The 5,753-nt window shown below is 42.0% G+C and overlaps 1 protein-coding gene across 5 annotated transcripts in view; it reads right to left on the reverse strand.

Annotated features, from left to right (window-relative positions):
* UNC13B (unc-13 homolog B) overlaps window positions 1-5,753 on the reverse strand; it is a 180,911-nt gene that overhangs the window by 43,231 nt on the left and 131,927 nt on the right. The gene's annotated exons all lie outside the window — the stretch shown is intronic.

Consider the following 5,753-nt stretch of genomic DNA (forward strand, 5'->3'; position numbering starts at 1 on the left):
ACTCTAGCACTACAGCAAGCTGCTAGTCCATGACTACAATGTGAGATACTATACTAAAACATACATGATTTTGGCTTAGCCTCAGGTTTTTACCCCAGTATTTCATTTTAGACTCTTCTTTCGACCTTTAACATGGAAACCTCATCACTGATGTAACTTTCCAAGGGCATCACTGCTCATGTGCAGACAGGTTTCAGCTATGTTAAAAAGAGTGAGTATTTTTCTCAACTCTGAATGGCTTATTAACTGATAGGCAAGCCTATCTTACAACAATATCTATTGTCAGGTAAATGTGAATTCTTGCAACTAATTCAAAACATTGAGAAACTTCCACATCTCTCGTGAACCTTCATCAACATGACAAGAATAAAGTCCAAATCAAGTGTGAATTACTTAACTGAAGACAAAATCCAGAGAAATGTTCATACCAATATTTCCATAAACCTTTGTCAACTATCAAGCAGCTGAATGTTCCAGTGGTCTGTTTGTAAGCTTTTGTAGGAGTGCAATACACAGTTCCCTCTAGCTCATGTCACAGACCCACACAGATACAATCTCAAAAAAAAAAAAGAAAAGAAAAAGAATAAAAGAAAGAAAGAGAAACCCAAGCTTTGTTTTGAAGAGATTAAAATGCCCAGTATCTGAGAGACATAATCCTCAGGACTGATGGTTCAATGGACAAATTACATGTACTATGGTCCATTTCACTCCACAGGGAACTGTATAACAAGTCCATTCCTGTTTTACATTAATAACCTCGTATCTTTCTTGAGCACTAAGAAAGCAGGAGTATACTCAGAGTCTGAACTGCTGACCCTCTGCTATACTTCAACCAAAGGTAGAAGAAAATGAGAACTCCCTCTGCAGATCTAAAACTGGAAACAAACAGAGCAATAACTGTGCCTGCTCTGCTCCCTGTGAGTGAGGAAACTGATGGACAATTATAACTTCATTAACTCAGATGTGTGCTGCCGCCAGCTGCTGCTCCCGCACGTGGAAAGTGCTGTTCCTGCCGAGGAAAGGTCTGACTTGGATGTAAAAAGGACTTAAATCAGATTTAGTTCCTCAAAATTAAACAATGCAATAAAAGCAAGCAATTCAAGCTTCTTCCTGTTTTCTAGGACATCTAAAACACTTCTAAGTTGCAGAAGAAGATGCAAAGCAGCCATAGAAGCATAAACCCAAGTACAGCTACTAGGACTACCTGGCCATCTAGGCACTAAAGGAGACACTTGACACTAAGGGATAAATCACAGGAAACTAAAAGAAAGGAGAGGTCTTACCACCATAGAAGAGAACTTTACGTATTCGAAAGAAAGGAGGGGCTTGTGACAGAGAGAAGACAAGAATGAACAGCTCAAACGTTCTGGAGGACAAGGAAAGCCAACAAAGACCCAACCTCCCCCATCCCCAGCTTGCATCATCCCTTCCCCTTTCAATGGACCTCACATAGTTTTGATCAGTTGCTTCCTTTGTAAGCGGAAATGTTTAAGACCACCTGAAGGTGACATCGAAACACATCAGTCAGAGGCACATATTGAAAACCCATTTTAGAAAAAGTGAAGTGAAGATCCTGACAGCCATCACTCTTAGAACATTTCTGTTCTGCTTTATAACCTGCTGGCTTTAAAAGAGCTTAGCAGCAGCAGCAGAAGAGGACACAGATACTGTGCAGCAACTGCTGTGTTTTACCCTGAAAAGACCACAGAGTTCTGTAAGTCTCCCACACTTCCTTAGCAGATTTGAGCTGCAGCCTTCTTCAGAGAAAAGCTTTTGGAGTAACCAAGGCCATATTATTAAGGCATTAATAGGGAACTGCTGCACACTTTCTAGTATTATGTCCAGTTCTCCTTTTCAGGCAGAGAACAGGACTTCTACCTACACACTCCTCAACCACAGATTTCTTTTTTTCTTGATTGTTAGCCTATTTTTCATGGGTTAACTTCCAGCAAATAATGCCAAATTTCTGTACAGAAACTCTAATAGGTACCAGGGCTGTTGAAGTGTCAACACTTTAGATAGCTGGCATCTGTGTGTGCCTCTGATCCCCTTCTCCTTATTAGAAGTGAGAAAGTGGCAGAATGATTTATTTCAATCCTGATTTGCAGCTCTCCTAACACTGATGTGTCCAAACTAAGATGAAATGTTGCTGTCAAGGATGACGTTGATTTTCTATTAGTATCTTTTAAGGTGTTCCTAGCAAAGGAAGAGCAGAAGCCTCTTTGCTTGAGGTGTTTGTGATTTCTGGGTGACAGAGGTTTCAGGGAGGTCAATGAGAAAACTACTAACTACAGTTAGTGTGCTAACAGAGAGGATATCCAGCTGCTTGAGCACTGGGCAGTGTCTCAAGGGTGGAGCTAACTTGTACAGCTTGGAAAATCATCCTCTACCCTGCAGTGACTCCAGGGTAACATAAGCCTGCCAACGAAGTCTGGGGCATGTGTATCTAACATGTTTTACTCTTGGGCCGATGGGGAACAAGGGACACTTCTCAAAGACCCAGCAAACAGGGAAATGCTGGGTTGGCTGTGCATGGTGCCTTGAGTAGTCACTGCTTTGGGGGAGAGAGAAAACCAGTGGGGTAAATCCTGGAGATTCTGCTGTGCCTCAGACACTGAGTCCAAAGGAGGATAGGACTAATATCCAAAGGCACAATATCCAGCAGTCAAGCACACTGCTGCCGTGCCTACTGCTACTAGCTGCTGATTTATACAGAGAATAGGTGTTTCATTTTTATGATTCAAAATTTTACATAATAGCAATCTAACGCTCCAGAAGGTGCCCAAAGAACAAACTGCCACAGCATCCACAGGCTGGCATGAATTCTGGGTCTGAATCCCTCCACATTCTAGGCATAAATTAGGATTTATGCATTGTCCTGCACAGGCTGCATGGTGCATATGGGGGTAAGCTTCAGCTTAGAGGAGATAGGCACAATGGGGAGAAGAAAAACTCAGACACCAGGCACTGCTGTCCAGCTCAGAGAAGCCATCTCCCACCTGAACCTCCCAAGTCTCTTCCACACTCCCTACTGGAGAGCAGTGTGGAAGCATCAGGCAGGAAGGAAGGAAGGAGCAGGCAGTTTCATGCAGCCAGGTCTGAACTCCTTCTCCTCCAAAGTCTCCTTACAGCACATGCCCTCCATATCTACAGCAGCAGTATGGTCTTTCAAGTCTTCTTTGCAGGTCTGTTTATTGCTGGCATAAAAACTACAGAACTCTAGAGCTAGTGTTACATACTACATCCAAAGTGCTAAAACTATGGGTAACAAATAAAAGTCTTTGTCTACTCACAGCTACAAGCTCTATCAAGGAGTATGAACTTACCACTTGGTGAGGTGAATGAGCTCATGTTATCCAGAACTTAGGAACAGAACATAAGGGAAAACACCATGAAGAAAATTAGGGGCAAGTACTACACTCTGTGCTCATGTGCACATATCTCCAAAAAATAGATTAGCTTTTGTTGCAGAGCTCCTGATCTCAGAGCAGACAAGAAATGTACCCAGGGATTATGCCACAAATTGGGAAAAGGAATATGAAACTCTTGGCGCAGGTTAACTGGTAGAAAAACCAGCAGCTGAACCTGAGAAATGACAGAGCCAAGAGCTGAGGGTGGCAAATCTAATTATCATCCTACACATCATTTAATCAGTTTCCTTTAATCCCTTTTCCCCTAGTTAAAAAAAATGCAGTGAGCTAATGCAATCATCTGTATTTAAAATGTATGTAGTAAGGCCTGTAATTGAATTATTGTAGAGCTTGTTCTAAAGGTTATCTTCACAAGTTTCTGGAGAGCAGAGCAGTGTGAGGAATCACACTTGCCTCAAATAGAATTCTGCACCCTAAGCATTTCTTGAATATATATTTGGAAGAGACACATCCTAACACAGACTCTATCACTGTTCAACCCTCCTGCAGAACTTGAACAGTTAGACTACAAATAAATTACCATGCAGTTTTTAGATTTTTGTTCAAAATGCAAAATCCCTGTCCACCAGCTGCATTTATATCAACTTCTGTCACCAAGAAATATTCTGAAGAGGGATGCTCTTTTTAACAAGTATTTACTATGCACTGAGGAACTCATGGGTGATACCAATGCTTGTCTTAAGAAGCTCACAAGTGACCAGAAGGATATCAGGAAAAGGTAAAATAAGCCCAGAGTTATCAGTGGGGACATGGTATGAGACATGAAAAGAGAAAACTTGGGAGACCAAGCTAATCTGGGCACTGGCAACCAAATAAAGAAAAAAAAATCATGTCCCCTTTGACAGTCATACAGCTGCACATTGGATGCAACAGGGAAAGGAATTCTTAGGAAGGTGAGCAACAAGATCTGGAGACATGTAATTGCAGTTCTCACTGCTGCAGACAAAGGAGGAAGATAGGGCATTTTTAACATGTATGAGAGGAAATTTCATTATAAATTCCTGAAGAAAAGCACACAGGAGTAGAAAGAACCATAGAGTGGCTTAGCCCGGAAGGGACTGTAAAGATCATGTCATTCCAACCCGCTGCCACAGGTAGGGACACTTTCCACCAGATCAGGTTGCTCCAAGCCCCATGCAACCTGGCCTTGAACACAGCCAGGGATGGGGCAAAACCAGTTTCTCTGGGCAACCTGTGCCAGTGCCTCACCACCCTCACAGGGAAGAATTTTTTCGTAATACCTAATTTCAATCTATTCTCTTTCAGTTTGAAGCCATTCTCCCTTGTCCTGTCACTATACACTCTTGCAAAAAGCCCCTCTCCATTATTCTTGTAGGGTCCCTTCAGGTACCCCAAGTAGATCACCCCAAAGGCTGAACAAATGCAATTCTCTCAGTCTTTCTTCATAGGAAAGGTGATCTATCCCTCCTAGATAAATAAGGACAAAATTGAAAGGGGAGCTAAAATGGTTTGCTGGAGCAAATGGTTTCTAGGGAAAAGAGAACACGAAATTATCACCATTGCCTTATCTCTAACACATGAGTAAGCTGTGACAGTCACTATAGAAGAGACTCTTCAACAAAGTTAGTAGGTCACAGTCCTTCTTCCCAGTGTTCTTACACAAGCTTGACCTCACAAGACAAAGGCACTGTGGGGTACAAGCATATATAAAATGTTCCTAACACAGAATTGAGAACATTTCATCCAGCCCTGCAGCATGTGAGATTCAAGCCTTCCCCTGACAAAGTGTCCCCCTACAGCACAGTCTCTACATCTGTTGCACTGACAGAGATTAATAAAATAAATGGAGTCAATCTTTTTCACCTACAGAGCAACCCCACAGACTGTTTCCAAAGAACAAAATGCAGGCAGCTGTCTTACTGGCAGCATTTTTTTCCTAGCAATCTGAAGAGTCTAATTGGCTGTCACTCCTGTAAGTGAGTTCACATCAAAGTGGGGACGAGTGGATTGAGCAAAATTTTGTAAGTGGCCAAAAGTAGAAGCTTGACTTCGGTTTGGAATATAAATACAGCTAGCACACTGCAGACAGCACTGGCACTTCTGTTTTATCAGTCTCACCTTACAAATGATCATAAAGCCCAACCCTGCAGAGACAGTGGGAGCTGGATGCTCTCTGAAACTTGTGAAAAGTTGGTGAGATTGTGAAAATCAACATACAGAACTAAAATCAAGTTCAGAAACCAACCATCAGAAGAGTACTGCAAGAAGAAGAATTCCTTTCTGGACATTTGCTGGGTTTTGCATGCCTAACTCATTTTCAGAAACAGTAAAATTTTCTCCTTACTCAGAGATGGAATTACA

The sequence above is a fragment of the Geospiza fortis genome, unplaced genomic scaffold (assembly GCF_000277835.1).
Source record: "Geospiza fortis unplaced genomic scaffold, GeoFor_1.0 scaffold878, whole genome shotgun sequence".
Taxonomy (NCBI): Eukaryota; Metazoa; Chordata; class Aves; order Passeriformes; family Thraupidae; genus Geospiza; species Geospiza fortis.